The 26,070-nt window shown below is 37.1% G+C and overlaps 1 protein-coding gene across 2 annotated transcripts in view; it reads left to right on the forward strand.

Moving 5' to 3' along the window:
* Nucleotides 1-240: 240 nt before the first annotated feature.
* The window catches only part of ctbp1 (C-terminal binding protein 1), a 217,088-nt gene continuing 191,258 nt past the window's right edge, over nucleotides 241-26,070 (forward strand). The window contains exon 1 of one of the 2 annotated variants that reach the window (XM_006629639.3): nucleotides 241-306. The gene's annotated coding sequence lies outside the window, so the exon portion shown is untranslated. The remainder of the gene's footprint in view (nucleotides 307-26,070) is intronic. The other variant, XM_015344950.2, reaches the window with a different exon arrangement.

Genomic DNA, 26,070 nt, shown 5'->3' on the forward strand with positions numbered 1-26,070 from the left:
CTATGAATGTTGGCTAAAGAAATTCAGTTTTGTGCTCAATCATTATTGAGCCCAATCATTAATGCGAGAAACACATGGAACTTCGTTTTTCTGCCCTTAAAGTTTAACTGAGCACCGCGACCGCGTTGGTTAAATGACAGAAAATAATGCACGGGGATACATGGTGAGGAGTTCACAAACTTAATAAGTAAGGTTGGTTAATAGGTTGTAAAGAGTAGCGTGGATTTGTTAATCTCAGTGTGATCTTGTCAGTTACAGCAGAAAGCACGGAGAGAGGAACTCCGACAGCGGGGCAGGAATCCAAAGGTATGTCTTTCTCCCCTAACAATATTTATTTGTTGTCAATATACACAAAAAATAGTTACATCGAGCAGAGCTGCGTGCCTTCGTCCAGTTTAAATGTAAGATAAATGTTTTGTGGACGTTGCTTCTTAACGATGGCTTGTTTACTAACGATATCTAGGCGCAGTACAGAAGATTTCTTTTTCAGTGCGTTTCTTAGTAATGCAATGTAGGAAAACAGCGGTGGCGGCAGCAGCAGCACTATTTAGAAGCCCTGTTGGTTCTCCATGCAAATGACCGCTTTGGTCGTAACAAAAGCCTTAATGTTGGCGCTTGGAAGAAAATGATCTGACTGTAACAACCCAAGCTACTTTCGCCATGTTTTTTTTCTCTTGTTTATTCACATTCCGTTGTCTTCAATTACCTCACGGAGTACAGGAGGTCTTGTCATTTCAGTATAGCATAGGTTCAACGCATTTCAGTGTTTTCACTTTCTCCATGCTCCAGAGGTGCGGAGTTTGCAAGAAAAAGCATGTGGAGAAAAGCTACAGAAATCTTGGAATAAGACGGACGTGAAATGCACAACCTTGCAGCTTGCCTTGAAAAGCGTGATTAAGAGTGATTAAAGAAAAAAAAGAAAGGGGGTTGTAAAAGCAAATATAAATATTTTCGATCATCTCATTTACATGTCTTTTGCCTTATTTCGATAAGTGTGTTCAATGTAATACTGTGTAAATATGCAAATACATATGAATATATTAATATGTACATATTAACTACAGTTATTTTAGGAAACCCACTTAGACCACTTTCCCACCGACGGAAATTTAAACATTTATTACGTATAGTGTGTACGTTTTTGCAAGATAAAAATCCCCCACCGCGTGATTCAATTTATTTTGCTCCATTTCTTCGTTGAAACTAACACATTTGGTTTGCGGCGTACATCGTCAGAGACAATATTGGTTCCGTTTTGCAGAACGTGATACTTCACCGAACTGGCAGGTTTGTCCTGATGGACAGTTATAAGCGTTTTATTGAGTCTGTGAACCAAAAATCACTGGTTAAAAACCTGTTGAACAATAAGCTCTTGCTTTTAATACTGGGATTTTAGATGTTAACCGTTGTCCACGTTTTATGCAGTATATAATTTAAGTGAATCAGAAGGTTAGTGTTGATCTAAAAGCGCTAACAGATTATTCAATATAGTGGATATCGCACGCAAAGTGAACATAGAGATCATAGAACCATGCAATATTTTCAGCATAAAGTTACAACAGGGTATGATCTCCTTGAGCATTAGCATAATTCTGGCATCCTTGATACTTAAGACATGATCTGCCCCTAGACATACCACTGTGGGATCTTCGCGTTGTCAGCCTGCAGCCAGCTAGTGAAGATGTTTGGTGGCTTATGGTTGTCTCCTTTTGACAGCTGTGGCGAGCTGGTCCCAGAGATGTTCTGTTGCACTCAAGTTAGGAAGAAAAATAGTGTCCATAGCAACACTGACAGCGCTTTCTTGAAGCTGTGCCATTGTAATCCTAGCACTCTGTGGTCTTGCATTGTCCTGCTGGAAAAATCAACATTTCCAAATTGGATTGCAAGAAGCAAATGGGCTTTGTCAATGTATCAGTGAGCAGTACGATTACCCTCAAAGTCATTCTTGTTTGATGAAGATTCCTCCACACTTTGTTTTGCTTCTTCTTTCAGTGGGTTTGAAAAATGCAACAGTCAGCAAAGTGCTCACCACACCATTTCTTCATGGCTTTTGTTAGGTGTGTCATGGGCAAAACAGCATTCTTCAGAGCATAAATACTCTTCTACTCTCTCTTCTGCTACTTTACATGTAAAGAAGGTGGTGATTTTTGTCTCTTAGCTGTAAATGTTACTCTTGAAGATGTGTCAATCATGCAGATCAGTTTCTATCAATAAGTGGGCTACAGTCATTCTGCTAAAGTGTTGGTTACTTCTTATAATATCTTGTGCTTCTGACACTATAGTTGAAATCTATATCTGCTGTAGCCATGATGCAGAACAACCCATTCTCTGGGCAACCTCTCTTATAGACAGATTTTGTTTTCTATCAGGCTGATAGCAACCAGGTGATCTTCATTAGTCGGGAGTGAGGGAACTGTTTTTTCACTTATTAAAAACATGTCTTTTTGAATGGCAGTTTAAACAGATTCCTAATCAACTAATTTTGGCAATTTTAACTGTGATATCAAATGCCAAATGCCTGACAATTTTATTAAATCACATTACTTAAGCTCTGTATTTTATCATCAAGAGACACTACTCAAGCAAAGAACAAAGTCATCTGTTCATTATTTAAAGTGTAAATTACTTTTTATGTATCCAAAGAGGTATTGATGTTAAACTTATGCTTTGTTGTGTCCTTAAGGCAATGCTGCAGTTAGTGATTACCCACTTATTTTGCTTCAACTCTAGTTTTTGCCTACAGACTGTATTTCATGTACTTTGAATCTTGTAGGTGTGCTTATAATCAAATTATTTTGACATAAATGTAAAACTAACCCGATGAGACAGATCACACTATCCTTCCGCTACTAAGACTATAATTGAGTGTTTATAGGGTGGGGCAGGACATTGTATTTCTTGTTCTTTTACCAGACATTTTTTATAAACCACTTCAGACATGCATGCACTCCATAGGATTAAGCGAATGTGTATGAGTGACATTTTCTTATAGCTAACATTCACTATTGACTTCAGCTATGAACTGATACAAACAGCATTTGTTTGCTGGATTTTAAAACTGGAACACATGGGCAATTGATCTTCAAGACAGCACACAAGTGAATCCTGCATTCATCTTACTTTTGAACATGGGTATTAGGTGACACAATTTAATATTCCATATGCAGTTATTTGACAACAATAGGTCAAAGTCACGTGCTGTATGGCCTAAGCAAATATTTATTATTAGACAAATAGGATGTTCGTGATGTCTGCCAGACATAATGAGTATTACTATGATTTTAATGACAAATGCTTACTGTATATAGGATATTATGGTTCTCTATTTTGTCTCTTATTTTCTTTATCTCAGTTCTCTAACAAACTTGAACCATTCTTATATTATTCTAAAAGTGTCCCAAAATGGAATTAAGGTTCAGTGATTAAAATATGACCCTTTGTCTTTCTTTTCTACTGCCCAGAAATGGTCTCAAGGAACACTAAAAAAGAAGATCTTTGCAGAAGTAGTAGTTTCTTCCTCAGTTTCAGGGCGGTTGTTGTATCTCTGCTTTTAAGGGACATTTATCACATTCACATCACTGGTAGAAAATATTCTAAACCTGAAGGAGAGGAGTGACTGGATGATAATGGGAAACAAGGGGGAATCGAAGTATTTCCCTCTTCTGTTTAGTCTTTGACAAACAAGCATACCATTGTGGAATATCTTGTTGAAAACATTCATACATTATAGAACAATATTTTCTTCTATATAGGTTGTAAATATGATAGGGCCTAGACACTGTTCATATCTGGGCAGGCACGTGCCAAATTCATTTTTACCAAGTCAATCAAGGGACCTGATCAATGATAATACCTGAATACAGGGACACATTATATTAAACAGACTGCATGACAGAATACAGAGAAATGTTTTTGTGGGAGTGCAGAATAAGCTCACTAAGCACTCTGTTAAAACTGACATCATGGAAATCTAAAAAATCTTTAGAAAGACAGCTAAAGGTGATTGTCGTATCTAGCAGCTAAATGAACAAGATGGACTTAATGTGCTTTTCATTTTTACCCTTTCATATGTTGACTAATAACTAAAGAAATAAAGCTTTCGAGACTCAGTTTGCTTTACTATGTAGAAGTGTGTAGACTTGAATTTCTTTTGAATTAGCCATGGACATAATGCCCGTGACAGAACAGGTGGCATAGTTCAAAAGATATCCATGAAGGGCAGTCTCCAGAGATTACATAGTTGACTTCCCATTTCTCAGAAGGAAGTCTTTGAATTGAACCAAATCATGTTTCAAAAGCTGTCAGAGTCAGCTGGAACACCCAAAGCTTTTGCTTGGAAAAGAATGATCATTAATATCCCGAATATACAGTATGTTTTTAATTTGTGTTTTGGACTGTTTGAGAAGTGGGGATAATTTCTTTATTACCTTGTCATATTCAGTGATCCAAGTTTACTGCCAATTCAGTATCACATGCTAGAGAATGACAGTGTGCGTGTTGGTTTTTTTCCGAAGACTTGCTCTTTCAAATTCAGTTTCCCATGTGACTTCTTCCAGGAAATACAATATCTGTCTAGGAGATGTGGTGCTACTGCCAGGTCAGGTCCGCCAGAGTAATGAAGCATGTTGTAACTGTACTGTAACTCTTAAAGTGTGTAATTAATATGTTCAGCTCTGACCTTTTTTATTCAGGTTGTTTTAGAGACCAGGTATTTTGATATCTTTTTAGGGTCACAACACAAGGTGAAAAATCACTTAAAATGTCATCCATATGGACTTTTTAAGAACTGTAATTTTTAATGATCCTCTTAAGCATCTCAAATTATTTCTGTTTTTACCTTATGATTCTAATTAGTGACATACACTAGGTTTGCACAGGCAGATCTTGCTCAAGAAGATCTTGATAATTGAACATTGCCATTGTAGATTTGGAGATTTCGATTAAAGTTACAGGTAGTGACTTTCTGTAAAAAAAAAGATACTGTGCTAAGTTTGGGCTGATATTGAAAGATACAATGTGAAGGGCTTTTTCATACAAAGATTTGTTTGTGGTCACTAAGCGTTAAGAGTGCTGAACTTGGTCTATGTGATGCAGGGTTGTACGTTTTTAATTATATGAATCCTTCTGTGATGTGTACTAAACTTCACTGGGAGGATTCATTGAAAATGGCAGCCTTATTTTATTTTTGAGCTTGTCTGGATCAGAGCCCAGGCCTCCCTATTTCAGGGTCAGAAGGCCTGTAAGGAGAGTCTGTTGTCATGTGGGTGTTCTCTTGGTTCATTATCTTACTGTTATAGGATAAGTATATTCAGTTTTCATGAGGTGTTTATATTGAAAGAAAGAAAGCTCTCAGTTTGTACCTACATTTGTGCGTTAATGTGTACTGCAGCTTCATACTTTTTAATGCTTGGACATTCTGTAAAAAGGAGGAACTTCTGTTGTTGATTTAGGCTTTAGAAATTTCCAGGATAACAGTATCTGAACCTTTAAGGGTTTGATTCCATTAAGATGAGAATAACTTTCTACCTTGTGCTTCTAAAGGTCTTGCACAAAGATGTGAAATTTCCCTAATTCTGATAGAGTTATGCTAATTGTTATGGGGGCTGTGATTTAGATCCCTTGATCTCTTGCTGGAGGATAATTAAATGGCACATGATAATGTGATAAGCCGTGTCACCAGGAGAGAGGGAGTCATGGTTTGTAGTGAAACTGTGGGTTTGGAAAGTTTTGTGTGGTGGCAGTGTTTTTTTTATAGGTTTTCCTTTGCTAATTGATTATGATGTAAAGAACTTTTCATCATCATTCTGTCACTATTGTATGTTGCATCTTTGCATAAAATATCCACACAGGTTTGTTTGAATTACACAAAAATCTGAAAATGTCATCTGTTTAGAACAATAAAATAAACAGTTTTATATCTCTTTGAACATTTTCCCTAAAAATTACTGAGTGTTCCTTTTTAATCTGTATGAACCCAAAAATGTAGAACTTTTTGCCAAAAGTAGAACCATTAGAGCTACAATTAGTACTGTGTGTCAGTTATATATTCATTTGACTGTTTAATTGTCTTGCTTCCTGTGACACTACCTGAAATGAAAACAAAAATGAAATGTATTCTAAATTTGTGAAGGATAAATATTCAGGTCCCCTCCTGCAAATTACATGGTTAGAGTAAATAATATTTCAGGAAACTACTAATTAGGTAGATTAACTTAATAAGTCTCACGAGAAGGCACAGCAGAAACTGTCTTTTTCAAACTGTTCCATTCATCAGGATACGGCTAATTGGATTTGCAATGATCTGAGTGGGAATTAACCCCTTGCTAACTTCCTTATCATTTTGTCTCTGTGGACTAAGTCTTATAACATTTTATTTACATGTACTCTTTTACAGGCAGATGAGCTTCATTAAGTTCTATACATTCTTTATTATACTGTGTTACACAGTCACCTGGCTACAGCCTTGGTTCTAGGTTTTCCTAGTTTCACGTTCAAGCTGGAAATGATTGTTCGTTTAACTGCAGAGTCTAGAGAATGATATGAGAGTTACAGGGCAAGGGATGGCCAACAACTAAGAAGGGTTTTCAGTTTTACACTAAGAAGCTCTTAACTGGCCCGGAGATAATGTAAGTGACCACAGATTCTAAGCTTCATATTAAGGAAATGACAGAAGGATTGTGCAACATCCAGTTAGACTGTAACAGTGGCCTGGAGCCTTAGAAGAAGATTTGTGCAATAACTGTAAAATCCAATGAATTACTCTTTGTCCCTTTGTGGTGTGTCTGGGGTGTTGCCTTTTGTATACAGATATCTTCAGGGATATCTTTGGCATATATTGGAGTTAGCACGTCAAATCCTGTCAATGTAGCTTATTCTGAACAGGAACACACAAATGCCAGGCAGTGATCAGTGAAGACCAGCCCTGCCCTCCTGGTTTCTGTTGCTCAGCAACAGGTGCAAGATGAATATATAGGGACTGCTGGGAAGTTGCCACCCCCACTGATCCTCTGTGCTTTGCTTTACATTCTTAGTTCAGGTGCACCAGTGAACTGACAATCGGATTAGGTAATCTGACATGAAAAACATAACTAAACACTTTACAGGGGTCTTCAGGGCTAAAATGGGCTTACAGTATATCACCTTAGTGGTTTATTCAACATATTCTCCAGTGTTGGGGAAAGAAAGTGAATATACTTAAAAGGATATTTTTAAAATGTAAGAGATTTTAGCAGCCATATTTGTAAGTTAAAAAATAAAAGACCTGTTTTCTGGAAATACCACATTGTGAAGTGTAAGTAACTTCTTGTTGTTCAGGTGAGTTTAAATTGACATTTACCTTAGCTTAGAGGCCTTATCTTCTCTTTAGGGTGTAGTTCCTTGTCTAAAAAAAACAAAAGGTTGGGCTGTGACACACTCCTTCATGGGTTGTGAGAACATAATTGCACCTGAACAGTGTGTAAACAATGCAAAGAAAACATTGGAGTTTTTTAATGAGAGCTGGATATACCTCATAATGAAACTACCAGTGTAACTAAGATCAGGAGACTATTACAGATATGCCCTTTTTACTATTCAATCAGAAGTGCAATATATGATTATTGCAATTCTAGCAGAGTTTGCTCTCAATTTTATTAATCTTATCACTAAGGTTTTAAATAATGCATGAGCTGGTTACTTATCATGGGAAACCATTTTTATCAGGTTTGGTTTATTGCTCATGAATTCAGAGACTTCGTTTTTATCATTAAGATGTTTCATTAATTCATGAGGATTTCTCCTATATTTTGCCCCGTATGGCTGCTTTACTACTTGTTTGTGTAATCAATGGAATTTAATGTAAGGAATTTCCATTTTTTAATTGAACTGAAGCTTATCTTAGTATTCTGTTGTGGCTTCAGATAATGTCAAATTGAAGTGCATGAAGAGTGAAAACTTCGCTTGTGTGTTGCTATTCAGATACATTATAATATGCTTTTTGTCTTTTCAGGAACTGAAAAAGAATAATCAGAAGAATATTATTAAAGTGGTGAAGATTGTATTTATCCTGAGGATTAACTTTTTACCCCATTCATGTTTAGTCAAAAGAATAAAGCCATATATTTCACTGATGGCTAACTAGTCGTAATTGCTAAATGGTTTTATCTTTGGTAAGATCCGCAGCTTTGCCGGTGAAACTAATCCAGAATGTAATGGCCTTAAAGTCTTTGTGAACTTCTGAGTCTTTTATTCTTCCCTTCAGATTGACTTTTCTGAGACCCAAACACGCAGTTCAGTATTTGGCTTTCAAACATGCCCTCCAAAATTAAAAACTGTATTGCTTTAGGGTCGAGCAATTTGTAAGTATGACAAGTCCAATCAAATATAATATGATATGTTTTGTTTTGGGGGTAATTTCATTAATACATTAGATTACATTAGAACAAAAACATACTTTGCATTCAACTGACTGATTTCAAGTGACCATTAATGATGTATTCATTTCTTAGTGTAATTTTGGAGTATAGCAGTCAGTATTTGGTTGCATTTTCCTTTGGGCAATAGATGCATGTAGTCTGTAAACCACTGAGCTGAGCAAACTTGCTGTCATCATTTGAGATGATTTGCCAAACCTTGCTGCAGCAACCTTAAGTTCTTGTTAATTCTTAGTGTGCCTTGAGTTATTTAATGAGTTATTTCTTCAGCATGTAAAATTCTACTCATTTGATGATTTACCTTTTGTAAGTGTACAGGTTTGAACATTAATTTACTGACAGTAGATCATGAAGACACCAATATTGCTGTGCATAGCAGGGCAAGTCTGTTTTAAGGGGAGTTTGTTTTAAGTTTTCTCCCTGTGATCGGTGCTCCTTGCATTTTGTGGTAACGTATCTGCTACCTTTTTACTGCATTTTAGTTTGTGGGGGGAAATGATTGATATTACTTGTCTTCATGTGGCCAGCAGCAATATGATATGGCCAGCAGCCATATCACCCTGCAACTCACAACTGGCAACCCACTGAAGCTCAGCAGGTGTGAGCCTGGTCAGTACCTGGGTGGGAGACCTCCTGGGAAAACTAAGGTTGCAGCTGGAAGAGGTATTAGTGTGGCCAGCAGGATGGCGCTCACCCTGTGGTCTGTGTGGGTCCTAATGCACAAGTTTAGTGATGGGGACACTATACTGTAAACAGGCGCCGTCCTTTGGATGAGACGTAAAACCGAGGTCCTGACTCTCTGTGGTCATTATAAATCCCAGGGCGTTTCTCGAAAAGAGTAGGGGTGTAACACTGGCATCCTGGCCAAATTTCCCATTGGCCCTTACCAATCATGGCCTCCTAATAATCCCCATCTATGAATTGGCTTTATTACTCTGCTCTCCTCCCCACTGATAGCTGGTGTGTGGTGAGCGTTCTGGCGCACTATGGCTGCCGTCACATCATCCAGGTGGGGCTGCACATTGGTGGTGGTGGGGAGTCCCCATTACCCGTAAAGCGCTTTGAGTGGAGTGTCCAGAAAAGCGCTATATAAGTGTAAGCAATTATTATTATTGTTATTCATGTGAAGAGCATTGCGCCTGACTTTTGTCTTCATTTAAAATAACATTCTAACCATTGCATTTATACCACGTGAAAATCAAGAAGTTATTTTATTGTAGAACGTTGCTCCTTCATATTGTACATGGCTTATGTTAATCAGTCTCACCTCAGGCTGCACGATGGACCTGAACCACGGTGTTAGCCCACAGTAAGCACAGTGTTGTTTCGTATTTCATAGGTACAGAGCATAAGAACAAAAGAGAGAGGGCCATTCAGCCTAGCTGGCCCGTGTGGTAGTTGGTTGTTAATTGGATCTCATACAGCTGTTATTTGAAGAAAGTACCGGCTTCAGCCACTTGCCACATGGCTTGTTCCATACTTGCATAGCCCATTGGGTGAAGAAGTTGCTCCTGTTTTCTGTTTCAAATATAACATTCACATAGTTTTCACTTATGTCTTCTGATTTTTATTTCACAGTTCATTTAGAAGAAGTCCTAAGGGTTGAGTTTGTCAATGTCTTTGAGAATTTTGAATGCTTGTAATCTTCTCTGTTCAAGGCTAAACAGTTCAGTTTTATCAGCCTGTCAGCGTAATGTAGTTATAAGAAGACAATAAATCGCCAGTAAACATTAAGATGTGATAAAGCCTAATTTTTAGACTTGAAGCAGGCTGCATTTTGTATGCAAATATAGCACTGAAAGTAACCTGCTTAGGTTCTGGAAGGTGCAACAAGGTGAAGCACATTTGGAGAATTGACGTGTTTACCCGGGTTAATCATTCTTATTATTACATTATGAGGAGAACTAAATTTGGTTACTGTCCTAAGATGACAAGCTCTGACAATGTGAAAGGGTATAAAACATCTCATTAAAATTGAGAGGGTGGTATTCCTTGCAATTGAATAATTTAACATTGTACTTCTGGGATTCTGGGAAATGGAAAAAAACATGCTGAGCCTTGAATCCGTAAAAAATCTTGCAAGAGAACTATACAACTATCAAGACAATGGTGTTGTGAATATGCATAATATTTCCAAATTCCAACATCTGGTGATGTTTTGCTCAGTTATACTATTGCGTTTTCTTTAGCTGCAGTAGAGGGCAGGAGAGCCAGTCTTCTGTTTTATATCTGTTGACAGCAGTTTCATATTTTCTGGTCTTATTGTTATCATTATTCTAGTGGACACTCAGAACAGCACTTTCTCACTCAAAGCAATTTAAAAACACTGATTAATGCCATCTGCTCTTCCTAAAACACACTGTTTTTGTAGTCTTCCGCTTCCAAATGCATCAAATGGGACAAGTATAAAATATCTTATTTTTTCCTGCTGTGAATGTGAAAACATATTATAATCTTTTTTGGAAGCTATAATAGATACATACACGCCTCTGTACACAGTCATGGTCAATATTTGCTCATCTTTTACTTTTGAATGCAAAATGTTCCAGCTCATTGCCTCTCTAAAATCTGAATATGCCTATATAAGAATATTATTTTCTGTATATGGAGATGTCAGTTATAACAAGGCTTGCTGTTGAAATGTTTTTTTTTACCTTTGACTTATTTTGCTTTGTACTACTAGATTAAAATGTTCCACACATTTGTTTTTAGTGCAGTTGAGGAATACGAGTGTTGATGAGAATGTTCTTAGTACAGTACATACATTTCACAGTTGCCTAGGTGATGATAATATATATCAGTATATATTGAAACATTTTGCAGTGAAAAGATAGAAGGGCATTCAGATGGATGTCCATAGCTGCATTTAATAGAAGAAAACAAACATCCGAAGCATGTCCACAAATTTACAGGTTGTCTACAAATAAATACTTGAGCCATAATGAGTTGTACTATTTTTGTTGCTTACAATGGGGAATTTAACTAGATGTCTATGCCTGTGCTTGAGAACAGACTTCTCTTTGGCATAATTTCTGTTGAGAACATTATTTTGAATAAGGAGAGGTTGTTAAAATGCTGCAAATGCAGTAAAGCCAATAAAATCCTTATCTGCTGGACACAGGCCAGATCTTGCCAAAACATCCATTATCTGTGGGAACCTTTGTTTGTTCATGAAATACAGCTTCACCCAACAATAAAGTGCAGGTGGGCTAGATTGAAAAGGAAATGCTTATCCATCCCAAATGTTTGATTTACTTTTTAATATCCTTTGCTTTTTGTGCGGATTTTGTTACTGTCCTAGATTTTTTTTCTTCAAGTGTGTTTAATTTTGACCTTTAAAACCAATACATCTACATTTAATAATCTGAATAATGTTTTATGTAGCACCTCTAGAAGTTGTCAAAAGTGTGGTTTGAAGAATTGTGAAAAAGAAAATGAAAAATGAATGTGATAAAACACAATGCAGTAGTTTCAGAAGTGAGAATACTTGCCTTCTTCATATAAATGGGTGTGTAGTAGTGCCACATTGAAATTAAAAAACTCAAACTCAAAGTCTGACATAGTCTCCTCTGTGCCGAGCTATTTGGCAAAAAATGTCATGAGTAGTGATTTTAAAATTTACTTATGTGATGTAAATAATGAAAATAATGTCAGCCCTTGAAAGGTTTTTCCAGAGAGGACAGAGGTCTTTACTCCTGAGTGTTGACCATTTGCTGATTCTCTATTCCCTGTTAACAGTGGTTAGAGCAATAGCATGGACAACAAGGTCAGTCAAAGGTGACACAGCCCCCATTATTCTGATCGTCGTGTATCAAAAATCGTCTGATCGTCGTGTATCAGAAGCAGCAGTCAGCTCTTCTGATGACACTCTGGGTCATTGTCTGATCTCTCTCTCTCAGTAGGCAGACCTGCAAGCGCACTCAGCTACTTCTGAGCTGTGAGACTTCCTTGCACTGCCTAGTGCATGTTTTCTTACCCTGCCTTACATACCTGCTGAGAAGGAGTAAGCGGTTTAATAATAATAATAATAATAATAATAATAATAATAATAATAATTACTTACACTTATATAGCGCTTTTCTGGACACTCCACTCAAAGCGCTTTACAGGTAATGGGGACTCCCCTCCACCACCACCAATGTGCAGCCCCACCTGGATGATGCGACGGCAGCCATAGTGCACCAGTACGCTAACCACACATCAGCTATCAGTGGGGAGGAGAGCAGAGTAATGAAGCCAATTCATAGATGGGGATTATTAGGGGGCCATGATTGGTAAGGGCCAATGGGAAATTTGGCCAGGACGCCAGGGTTGCACCCCTACTCTTTTCGAGTAACGCCCTTGGATTTTTAATGACTACAGAGAGGACTTCGGTTTTATGTCTCATCCGAAGGACGGTGCCTGTTTACAGTATAGTGTCCCCGTCACTATACTGGGGCATTAGGACCCACATGGACCGCAGGGTAAGCAACCCCTGCTGGCCCCACTAACACCTCTTCCAGCAGCAACCTCAGTTTTTCCCAGGAGGTCTCTCATACAGGTACTGACCAGGCTCACACCAGCTTAGCTTCAGTGGGTTGCCACTTGTGAGTTGCAGGGTGATATGGCTACTATTGAAATTGGTTTAGATGGGTTTAAACGGTTTATATAGGAAAGAGCTGAGCTGCCAGGTATCACGAGTGAAAAGCCCAACAGCTGGCTCCTCTAAGTCAGTGATTCTAGCTGACTGCCTGTCATGTAGTGACTTCTATTTTTTTGTGCGTCTTGTAGGTAGTGGTCAGAAATTCAGTTCCCTGCCTGTTTGGAAATTAATGGGAATACAGTCTTGTAGTTGCAGGTATTGTGATGAAAGTTGTTTGGCCTATTGTGTGGTCACCAGTAGTTAAAGGAGTGTTTTTTCCAAATGGTTTGCCAGTGGCGGGCGAGGGAAATAATTTTATTTGAGTGATTTGCACTTTTGACAAATTGCATACTCAAGGAAATCAACATGGAACCCTCAAAGCACAAAAGTATTTTGTCAAGGAAAAGGCAGCTCAAAAGATGTAGTAGTCTTGAAGTCCTGTTAAACAACAGGTGCAAGGGCAAAACAAGTTTGCCAAAATAAATATATTTTTCTTGTAAACTCTAAAACAGCCTCTTACCTCTTTCTACCGTTGTAAAGGTTTTCTTGTAACTACAGAAAGACTATTGTTACTAGAAGAATATATTTAATAAGAGACGCAGGTTATTACTTAATAATGTTTATAGAATTTGGCATGTTTTCTGAAGTAGTGTTCAGATGGAAATCGCATGGGAGTTCAACCCGATGCCAGTTATTTCCTGTAAGAGAACATCAAGCCTAGTGGTTGATGTCCCTCATGTGCCATTTTCTGCTGGAATGGAGGATTTTTTTATACAACAAATAACATTTTGCCAGAGGCTGAACATCAAATGTCTGTCCAATAATATGAAATCAAAATGATTCCTTCGAGATCCGTAATACCGTGTTCAAAGTCAGGTATTTTTAACTTATGTATGATTTGTTTCCTTTTCTCATTCTTGTTCTTTAGCTATTTTACCCTCATGGTTTCTTATATTTTTATGGTTTATTTTCCTGTAAAATTGACTTTTAATATCATAGTCCATAATCTTCCTAAACTGGCTTTTAAGGCATGAGTGTATTGTACTGTTTGTTTTTTTTTCCAGTTGTCATTCCTTTTTCCCCATTATATGAAAACTGGATGTTAGCACTATGCTAACAATATAGGCCTACAATAACTACACAAATAGATTGAAAATCATGTTATTGTTTTTGATATTATGCTGTTTTCTTTTATTTAACGGTGCTCAAAAAAGTACAAAAAAATCTGGGTAATGTTGACAACTAACCTTTTGCAACATTTTCAGTGTATTCGTTTTTGGTGATTTCAAATGTAGCATATGGGTGACTCATTTTCATTTTATTCTAACAAATGAGGGATTCGCATCAAGCTGTTATTTAAGATTTGTATCATTTTTAATATTCTGACATCAATACTTAACTTTGTTAACTGAGACATGGCCTACTATGTTGATGTACACACACCCTGAAAAAAATCTATTTTTTAAAAAAAGCTGAAGCAACTCGTACAGAAAATCTAAAGGCATTTGTTTTCAAATTGAATGATTGTGAGACCTTGCATTTGACTGATTGAAGTAATTTGAAGTTTTTCACATTAAAAGCGCCCTGAAACTGAATATCCAGAAGGGTTTGATTTAATTGAAAGGCTGTTTATACAAAATTAATTGCATTTTAAGAATAGTGTAGGTGTATTTTTTTCTAAATACATTCTTAGTGCAATGAAATTTGAAGTGAGCGAGGAATGGCAACATACAACCATTCCTCGCTCACTTCAGTAATACTCCTCTACAAGCTTCTTTGTCATCACCTCTGAGATACAGTCGGTGAGCCATAGTGGGACCCCCTTGTACCAAGGAGCATTACTGTATATCTGGCTCTGATGAAAAAATAATAATTGTTGATCAGTTTAGTCCGCGGTAAACCCCGTAAACCCCTATATGTCCTGGGGAGAATGGTGTTCCACCTGTCACGGTTGTTTGCTTTACAGGAGAGTTAGCACTGATAGGAGGAGCAAAGTGTCTCTCACTGGCAAGACTGATACATTGGTGCTTGAGGTCCTATAGTAGGTTATCTTGAACCACAAACTTAGAAAAGGACGCTGGTGGTCGTCCTTTAACAGAAGCTGTGTTGAGGAGCATCTCTAAAGATCAAACCTACAATATTCTAATTGGCAGAGCAGTGGGCCTCGTGGGTAGTTGAAAATGCATATTCTCTTTTAGACTGTCACTCTCCACTTTGTCAACAAATTTATGCGATTTACAAATCCAAACCATCAGCAGTTAGTTTGCTGACAAATTAAGATTGTAGCCGTCGATGTGTGTTCAAATTGTTATCATTATTGTCTATTTGATAAACAACCCTGTATGGTTAGTAAACATTTTCAAGGAAGCTTACTGTAGATTGTGATCCAGTATACTTAAATTGCCCATGTCCATTCCTAAGTAAAAGCACTTCTTAGAATTTATATGAATTAGGATGATTAAATATAATTCATTTATATCAATCCAAATACTTCACAGCCATAGACATACGTGTTACTGGTACACAATGCAGAACAACCAATGTGTTTCAGCAATTTAAACAAAGTTAGATTTTACTGTCCTTTGTTCTTAAAAGCAATATTGTCTGTGCTATAGTTTAGCTTTATAATAATAATTAATAATTAATGCTATTTGACAAATCCATACTGAATTAGGTCATTATAAAGGAATCCAAGTCCTACATCCACTGAAATACCAGTGTAAATCCAAGCTCTATTCTTAGTTTGTTTCTGGTTGTAATTCTGTTGCTCTGCACTTTCCAAAATATACTAGTCCAGTTCTGCACTAATCTTCCAAGGATGCCTTGAGACTTTTTAAAAGTATTCTTTTTTTGATAGGAGTTATTTTCCTGCGCAGTTGGAAAGATAACTAGTATCTGAAGTCAGTCCCTTTCCTAGTAAATATCACGGATGTCAGAGAGGACGAACCGTAGAATGGCAGGAGAGCGAAAAGACCCTATGCGTAGCGGCGAGACAGGGGTTAGCCCAGGCTCAGCTGTTCAAGGAATGCCGTATAGAAACCTCTGCCCTCAGGTAGCGGACGTGGAGCGACCTGGTGTTAGGGGGGTTTCAGGACATCCGAACGTCAATGCTGAGCCAAGGCAGACTGAAAGACCCGGAAATATATAGCCCCAGAGAGAGACAAACACTGGAAGGACAGCAAAGAAACGGAAATGAGAGACAGGACAGAGAAGGAGCACCCCCTGGCTGCAGAGGGCGTGACAGTAAAGTCCTTTTTTTGTGCTCCCTCCCATGATTATATTATTTACTGTTAAGAAGTGTAGATGTTAGTCATCATTAACCTTTGTGTAGCCTGTCGTTTTTTATCCAGCAATAATATACCTCACTGGAGTCAAAAAGTGAAGGCAGCAAATGTTGTGCGTCACAACTGGTTATGTGGATGTGGCAGATACATCATTTCCCATAAATGTTGGTATCTCCACCTTCATCCAGAACAGATTCCATGATTGTCAATTCTGGGGACTAAAATTCTTTTGATTTTTAACTTCTGATATTGGATGAACCACTGAGTCAAGTAATCTTTGCAAGCTGGTTATTCCAAATGTGAAAAATACTAGGCTGGTCTTAAAAAGCCTGATCTTTTTTCTTCAAAGGTTTGCTTGCGATCTTGTGTCTTAAATAGAGCGCTATCACGTTTTGGTTAATGTAACGTTCTGAACTGGTTTAGATGTTTTTTTTATCCAAAGCAAGTTACAGATATATTTATTGATATGGCTGGGAATTGTACTGAAGCAATCGGAATGATGTACCTTGCTCTGGGGTATAAACAGTTGTATACTACCAGGAATGTGAACTTGCAACCTTTCAGATGTGAGTCTAGAGCCCTAATGCTACAACACTGTTGCCTATAGCTCTGCACAGAACACTGTAGTGTGCAGATCTGCTTTACCACAGTGGTGGTAAAGAACAGGTATTATACAAGTACTGTATAACTCAAGCCGAAAAATTAGGAGGCTTTTAACTGGATTTAAATGGATTGTACTCCCGTCACATCAAGGGATATCTTGTTTGGTGACATAAAACAGGCCTAAAGGTCTTCACTCTGATTCATTTTGAATCAGTCTTAAAGACAACACAAAACAGAGACACAGCTCAGAGATAACAGCAGGTTATTACTTTTGAAGGTGAATAGTTATGAGTATTTTAAGTGTGTATGAATATAACAATGTCGTAATCATGTTGTTTCTTATTTTTTGCATACAGTTATATTTGAGAAATTGAAAGTTTCTCCTTAAATTCCTGTTTTTCCCTTTACTTAACAATTCCTGTAATCTGAAAAACAATTGCACAGAAGTGAAACAGGGAGGCAAATTAGCTCAATTCTGATATCCATTAGTCAGTGGACCTGGAGCAGCTTTGAGCTGCAGTGGTTTCATTCAGAAAGCAAATATTCTTTGGAAAATCGAGGTTCACTGAAACAGCGCACAGCTGGGTATGAATCATGTAGAGATACAGTATAAGTAATAGGAAGAAGAGAATGATTTGAGCACCATTTAAAAACCATTATAACCTCGTTGTTTAAAAGGAATGCCCACACTTCTCTGCCAAAATAATTCTCTCAAAATAATTAAGCCCAGATAACGTACCCAGTAAACAACCAGGTCTCAGACTACCTACCACCCCACAGTATAATATCATGATGAGTGAAATCCACTTCGAGGCATCATTTATTTCAAGTTACCCTTAAAGTGTTTTCATGTTTTTGTTGGATTGTGATGGTTTATTGTAGTCCAAATGTATTTGCAGCGCTCTGTTACTGTTTATCCCATTTCTTTTTCTGCCACTGACGATACATTGGTCTTATAATCATAGCTAAAAGTACAGGATGTAATGAAACTAAAAGTACAGGATAATAAGCACATGTGGCTAAATTTGTCTGTTTAGAAATGTTTGACTATTGGCTGCAATGCTATTAATTTTTAATAAATACTGAAGATTCCAATCAAATTCAATGAACACAGGCCTTCTATATCAGTAGATTATTTGTCTCTGAGACAAAGCCCGCAGGTGTTTCCATCAGGTGTTTCCATCATAGCTTCCATTTATAATTCTTTTTTGTGCAATTCATTCAAAGGAATTTGAATTCTGTCTGACAGAAAATGATGGAAGAAATGATAAATTTCTTTTTTTCTTTGTACTGTGCTTGAACTTCTCCATCATTAAACCTAATTCTTACTTTCAGCATGTTAAAATGGAAAGACAGTATTCAGTATATACTGTATATAGTAGACCTAGGTTTCTACTACAGATCATTGCTCATTGTTATCTTTACTTTTTCAGGATTTCCGATGTTCCTAAGGTGTTCAGTCGGGCATCTGAGATTTGGTGCTTTGAGATGAATTCAAGAATATGTTAAAAATGGAATGAGTGTCTACAGCAGATTTTAGAATGATGGCTGCCAGACTCTCCACCGAAACAGGGACCAGCTTGGTTTTATAGCCTTTTATTTTTTGTTGTGGTCAAAAAAGGTTATAAAACCAATTATGCATAGTTTCTCTGTGACTTACTCTAAAGAGTAAAAAAACATTTCAAAAACTTCAACTAGCACTTATACTGAAACATTTGTGTATATACAGATTTTCCTTCTGACATTTGGTAGCATTGCTGAAGACACAAATTGATCCCAGTGTCCCATGGGGCAGTGGTGGCAAATGTCCTGGTATGAAAGTTAGGGTGTTATTCCCAGAACAGGAGATTATATGATGTGAGGAGAAGCTCTTATAGAACCTGCTATCACTGCTCCTGTGAAAACTATTAACATTTGTCCTTTCACTTGCATGGACACTCACTTCATAACCATTAATGGCAACCAAAATGAAAAGAGCCAAAGAACTTAATTTGCTTAGTGTCAGTTACCTGAATTAAATTTTCAATTATCTCTACCTTGGGAGTAATGGTTTCTTGAAATGTGAGAAGTCATTTTCAGTTAAGTGTTCTCACCATAAGATGTGTAGTGCATTTTATTTGGGGGCCATAAATCAAATTTTAGTTTACAAAGTTAACATTATCAATTTGTAAAGAATTGGGATAAAAATAAAAACATGTGTTCAACGTTAACCTTATGATTCTTCTTTCACTTACTATTGAGTGAGAAACAGGTTTACACATTTAAGTGTTATCTGGAAATCTAAAACTATCAAGACACTCTTCCTTCCTATAATCTTAATCTATTTAACCACTCCATATAAATACAGTATACTTAGTTTTAAGCAGTAATTAGGTTCCTGATATAGGAATACACCCCAAATCGTATATACAGTAATCAGAACATACCCCTTATACCCTCCTATTCCCCTCCCTTAAACAAGTTAAATCAATCATGATTTATTAATACATAAGTGTATTAGTAAGTGTATGTATTGAGTTTAAATTATTACTAAAACAGTAATACAGCAAATGCAGTACTGTACAATATAGATCAAATCAAATTTAATAATAAAATGCAGATGCATGGCTCTCACAAATAGGCTTCTCTCTGTCTCTGCACGAAATAAAGGTTCATTCTTGCCATACTGATGCGCTAAACTGGTCACTGTCATCCTACCCCTCATCTTGTTCAAATACTCGATTTTAACTTCAAATCAGTCACTTTTCCTGACTGCCCACTTCAGACTTGTTTCTTTCCCCTTTGTACTTGTTGTTGGTTTACGAGTCATATTGAGAGTGATGCCACACGATAAAGAAAGCACTGATAAAGAAAGCACCAGCGTGCCTTAGACTCTGTAACTACTGTAATTGTACTGTAGGGTTGCTTGTAAGAATCGAATGGATGGAGACAGATATTCTTTTTTAATAGTTTAACAGTCACATTTCCAACTGCCTCATTCTCTCTGTCTAATATCTCCCACTTTCCTTGTCACATTATTCAGTGTGACCAATCAGCAAACAAGGAAATGTATTTACCGTACAGTAAACCTACAGTATCTAGAAACTGAATCAGAGAATTCTGTATAACCAAAAAATACTTTAAACTATATAACTTTTATATAATAAAAAACTAATAACGTAATGCATACGCGTACACAGTTTTCAAAGCGTAGCTCATGTGCATGTCACGCCAGATTCAAATTTGTGAAATTCCCCACATTATTTAACTATCATTTATTTTTTCGAGAACAAGATATACACAAATTTGTGTAAAAAGATTAAATGTTTGCTGTACTTGGGCAGCATGGTGGCACACTGGTTAACATAGCTGCCTCGCAGCATTGGGGCTCTGAGTTCAGTCAACAGTATATTTATATGTTCTCCCCCTGTTCATTGGTAGTTTAAGTGGTTTCTGGGAAAATTGGCTTTGGTGCAGTATGAGTGTGCCCACTGATGGACTGGTATTACATCCAGGGTGTGCCTTGCTTTCCCCTCATTGCTTGCTGGGATAGGTTCCAGCTCCCTTGCATCCCTGTATTGGACAAAGCAGTTAGTGGATGGATGGATTATATTACCAGTTAATTGAATGGAAGTTTTAATTTACAATGTATGACAAAGCCAAAGAGGAAAGGGAGAGTACCGAGGACTGAGCACTCTAAACAGTGTGTCGTCCTTCCAGTGAATGAAGGAGGTCTGGTATCTTTATCACGAGGAATGAGGGAAATCGCGAACACAGGGGAAGAATGGATTTTTCCAGTATAAACATATTTAAGACAGACTTGGTCAATGACAGGTTGAAGACTGGTAATGTCGAGGTGTGATTAGTCTTAGAAAGGCCAGCTAATTTCTGTATAGGAAATTTAGTAGCTGAAATTGACGGTTATCCTTTAAGACTGTCTGAGAAAACAGTCGACTTTATTTTCCCCGCCTCTGGCCTAACAGGATCTCCCAAGTTAGCCTCTAGCTTTAAGAAACCCCAGGTTCCAGGAGTGTACCTCTTAGGGTGGAGCATAGGGGGCTTCCCTCACAGGCTTTACACTGGCTTTCAGTGTAAAAAAACCCCTACAAAACAGACCCCTGCTTCCTAATGTTTTTACCACATCCCATTTTAGTGCAAGAGTCCAGGAAGAGAAACAGTTTGTGAATACTTGGGATTTAATTACTAAAATGTTTTGCCTGAAGCTCTCATTAACACTAGAGACTCTTTGTTATTTCTGCTGTGCAAAATTGATGGAATGCTTCTCTGTGCCTTTTTTGGCATTGTGGAGCGGATGATTTAAAGCTTGAATATTACAGTAATGACAGTGAAAACAAACACTGTGCAAAACAGTAGAAGTGATCTTACTTAAGGTCTAGTTATTTGCTGATTAATTTATTTATTGCATGAACTTCTGTTGAGTAATTTAACCACAACAAATAACATTAAGAAGCCATATATTTCACGCAAGTAAACTGCCTTCATATCCACAAACCTTACACGCTGTATTTACTATTTATCTCAAAAGAAAATCTTCACCAGTATTGTATTTATATAGGGTGATAGGGTGATATTTGAGTTATTTTGTCAGTACAGCATAACGCCTTAAATTCCCATAAACATTTTTTGAGACATACAGGTATCATTCTGAATTTGTATTGAATTTGAGTACTTCAAAAGAAACAGGAAAACAATAACCAATCACACTAGCTCTATATCAAACCATGTGTCTTTACTATCTGCAGAATTAATCTACATATCTAGAGCTTTGAAGGCTAGTCTTTAATAATAATAAATAATAATACATTATAATCCTTTACACTTATATAGTGCTTTACTGGACACTCCACTCAATGCGCTTTTCCCCTCCACCGCCACCAATGTGCAGCATCTACCAGGTTAAGATCTGTGGTACCAAATACTGATCACAGTTGAACTGTGGGCAGTATCATTAACTGACCATGACAGCACACATAATTGGTTGTGCACTGCCAGGCTGGGGTTGGCATTTGACAGCAAAGTGCTTTTTTAAGCAAACGGTGACTTTTGTGATTTCCCTGGTGTCAGCAGGCTTCCAGTGATGTCAGTGGGAGACAAACCACTACTCCTTAAAGATGCTCTGCAGTACGCAATGTGCAAAATAACAAATGACTCTGCAGGTGAGCAGTGTTGGGGGAGCAATGGATTTTGTATTTAGTGGTAGAGGTATTGTGAAGTCAAGCCATATGCAATTTATAATATTTATATTATTTGTTATGCCCTAGGTCAATTCATTTAGAAATATTCATGTGTGGTATGATGTTCTTTTGAGAAAGAGTGAGGTTTATCAGATGAAGAAAGTGAGGAAGCTTTTTGGAAATTGAAATAAAACTAAAAACAAAATAAAACTTAATATATATATAACATCTAAAACATTATTATCATTCAATCAATATAACATTCCAGGTATAGCTTAAGACTCTGGACCTTCCTTCTTCCTCTCTACGTAGATAATGGTGATAGTTCCTCCATGTTCAGATAAATATTTTAGATGAAGGCTGTCATTTCAATATATCCACTTTTCATTAGTGTGAACTATAATTGCACCTCATACAGTAGGTTTTACTGATGCCTTGTGCATATTGCTATCTTCATCATGATTTCCACTTCACTAATTTCTGCATAATTGTGTGTATGCCCAGCATATATATATATATTTACAGCACTTCTTTGCTTTTACATGTGCGCTTGGAGAGATATGCAATTCTTCCAGACACTTTATTTAAGATTGTGTACAGTATATTATTTTTATTATGGACCTCTTATCTTTGACTTACACATCAGGACCTTTTGTGATACAGGTATAAACATACCTGTAACTTTTTGGTTTTGTGTTTTGAGGGTTAAAGTAACTCTTCAGTAACATTGTATCCTTTTGTATTATACTAAGCTGTATTTTTAAGACTAACTTGTGCTTACAGTATTAGAATTGATTATGTATTTTTGATATGTGGTCATTTTGTTAAAGAACAGGGAACCACTCAGTTATGCAGGCAGTTTAAGTTCCCAGCACACTGTATTATCATGGGAATTTTGTCATTATCCAGTTTCACACCTGTAAAGCGAAGGTTATTATACCAGAGAAATAGCTAAAGAGATAACTTATCATGGTGATGTGAGCAATTTGAAGTCACTGGAATTGTAATTATACTGTTTCTAAATATAACTTCTCGGTAGTAGAAAGTCATGTCCATGCAGTTAAAAATTGCTTTCAGGAGCCCTGCACTTCCCTTGAATAGAACATGAAAAGAACGTAAAAGATTAGATTGTTTCACTAAGGAATGTGGGATTATCCAGGGAGGTGATAATTCTTGAGGAAAGAACAAGAATAAAAAAATGTATCAATTTTTGCGTGTGCCGAGCTTTACATATTTATTCTGGTTATTCTACCTGCTCCTGTGTCTTGGTGAAAGGTCTTGTTTTATTATTTTATAAATCTGCTTATTACTGTGGGAATGTAAAGAGAACTTCCTCTTGCCAGCACTTGAAAATCTTTTGAGGTCCTTGCCCAGACAAGAACAAGAGAATTACACATTTGAAAATATGTTGTAAAATATGCTCCTACAGTAAGTCACTTCTTTATCGAATGAATCACAGCATTCTAGTATCCTGATACAAAAGGTAGTTAGATTTCCAAGGTTCTTCAGTGGGTAATGTTAGTAGGATCAGGGCCACACTGCTTTTCTATAGCTTAGAATAATTCGATCCTCTTTGAGATTTCAGCACTCTGGAAATGCACTTATTTTCTTGCTGCTTTGACTTTATCGATAAAGAGGCACATAGCTGGCCTCCTTATACCCCCTCTGCAAGGAATGACCTGTGTGTTGCTTCCTTCTGTAGTGCTTCTTTAGGCATACATTCTTTTAGTTGCTGTGGCCTTACTCTGTGATCTTCTTCCCCGAGGGAAATGAGATTCGTTTCAGTTTCTTAGCTCAAGGCAAAGGCAAAGACTTTTCTATTTTGACGAAGCTTATGTGTGTTGATTTTGTAAATATCCTCCAGCTATTTCTCAATGTGTTTGAGGCCCTGTGGCAATAAGAGATAAAAAAGAAGTCTGTGTGCCAAAAAAGGCAAAACAGAGAAAACAGTTCCTGGTAGTGGTTAGTAAAAGAAGCCTAATACTGATCTTGACATTCAAGCCTGTTAAAATGTTAAGAGGTTGGTGTCATAAAGAGCTGGGACTTAAAGAGACTTTGCCTTTACTATTAAAATGTCATCGTAACATAAGAACGATTACAAATGAGAAGAAGCTTATTGGCCCACCTAGCCCATTTAATTAAATTCACGCATGTGCCGAGCTTTACATATTTATTCTACCTGACCTTGTGTATTAGGTGAAAGATCTTGTTTTATTTTATTTTTTTAATAAATCTTCTCATTACTGTTTGGATGCAAAGAGAACTTCATCTACCTCCTCTGCTAATTGATCACAGAATCTCATTCAGTTGTTCCTTGAAAGAAGCAAGAGTATCTTCAACAACATGGCTGGGTAGCTTGTTCCATACTCCCACAGCCTGTTGAGGAAAGAAGTGCCTCATGTTCTTGATTTTAACTGCACTCCCACAGCCTGTCCTCCAGTTCATTTTTCACTATTCTAAAGAAACCCGTGGAGTTGACTTTGTCAATGCCTTTGAATACTTTTGTGTTTTAAGTCCCTCCATCGTCTTCTCTGTTCAGGACTTTAAAAGGTTCAGTTTCTCTGAGTGCCAGAATTTGAATCTGGACTGATTCCACAGAAGAAATACCTGTTCTATAATAGGGTGGCCAAATGAGAGCCTTACACAATTGCATTATTTAGTTTTTTGTATCAACAAAAATGCAAACTTGTTAATTATTTGTACCAAGTATCTGTTACAAATGGAGTTTTAAAAGCCACAGAGCTGGTAATGTGTTTTATTTCTTACAGCAATGCTGGACATTATAAAAAGATTTGTTCAGTGTAGATTATAGTTGCTGGGGACATTACTTGAATCTATATAATGGGCTTTTGTCTCTGCAGCCGCACTTAATTCCTTCTCGGAATATCAGTTTATTAGGAAGGCACCTGACTTGCTAAAACCAAAACACAGCTGGCCTGCAACTCTCCCTACTTGGATCTACTGTGGGCTTGAATTGTAAAATGTTCAGGAAAGCAGTTAGAAACTCAGATGGCCCCCTTCCCAGTCCTAGTACTGGGATTTATTTCTTGAATTAATGCTAACTTGTCAAAATATTTATTCAAAGCAGCGTTAATACCCACTGCCTTATTCAGAAGGAACCTGTATCTTTGCCATATGTACACTGTTTTATTTAATTAGAAGCCCTATGTATTTATGGTGTTCAACATTATAGTGTATCAGGTGATAGATTCACCTGGGGATCCCTTTTTAAAAGCCACATGTCAACCTGCTGTAAAACATGTTTAACACAGGGACTAAAAGCTGGCCTAGAGGATTAACAAAAACATATATGGCATTTTGGCTATAATTTAATCAAGTGCTAGATGGGTTTTTCACACTCCAGGAGAGCTCTCATATTTACATTTTTTTCCTTTGAATTCTGATACTTCTCTGCAGGTCGTTGTGAGCATGTATACAGCCGTGAAAGGTGCTATATACTGTATGAGAGGATGGGTTTTCAGTGCCATATTTCTTATTTGAAGATAATATAAAGTGCTCGTGAATTTATTTTTAGCCCAAAAGGTCATTAAACAAGAAAGTCTACCCCAGAAAGCTAAAGATGCATAAAAGAATATTATTTAGTAAAAAGCCAGCCTTGGGAAAAAAATCCAGATATTTGTGTGAAATTGCTTGATGCTTATTCTTTGAAATGTGGTCTATAATCAGATGAGTGAAAACCCCTGCTGAAGTCTGATTGCACCCTCCACTCTCCTGCTTACTAAACATCACACTCCTTGGAATTCCGAAGAGGTTTTACAAATTACATATTCCATCTTGCATCCAATTCTCTCACTGACAATTACCGGGTATCTGATGCAGGCATTATATTCAAAGAATATCAAACAACCATGTGATCAAAGCTGTGATTCCAGAAAGATGGAGAGTCTTTTTTTTTAAGTTAAGGGATCTACAGTAGCACTGAAACATGAAGAAGGCAGCAAAACATGTTGTAAATA

Source organism: Lepisosteus oculatus, chromosome 1 (assembly GCF_040954835.1).
Source record: "Lepisosteus oculatus isolate fLepOcu1 chromosome 1, fLepOcu1.hap2, whole genome shotgun sequence".
Classification (NCBI taxonomy): domain Eukaryota; kingdom Metazoa; phylum Chordata; class Actinopteri; order Semionotiformes; family Lepisosteidae; genus Lepisosteus; species Lepisosteus oculatus.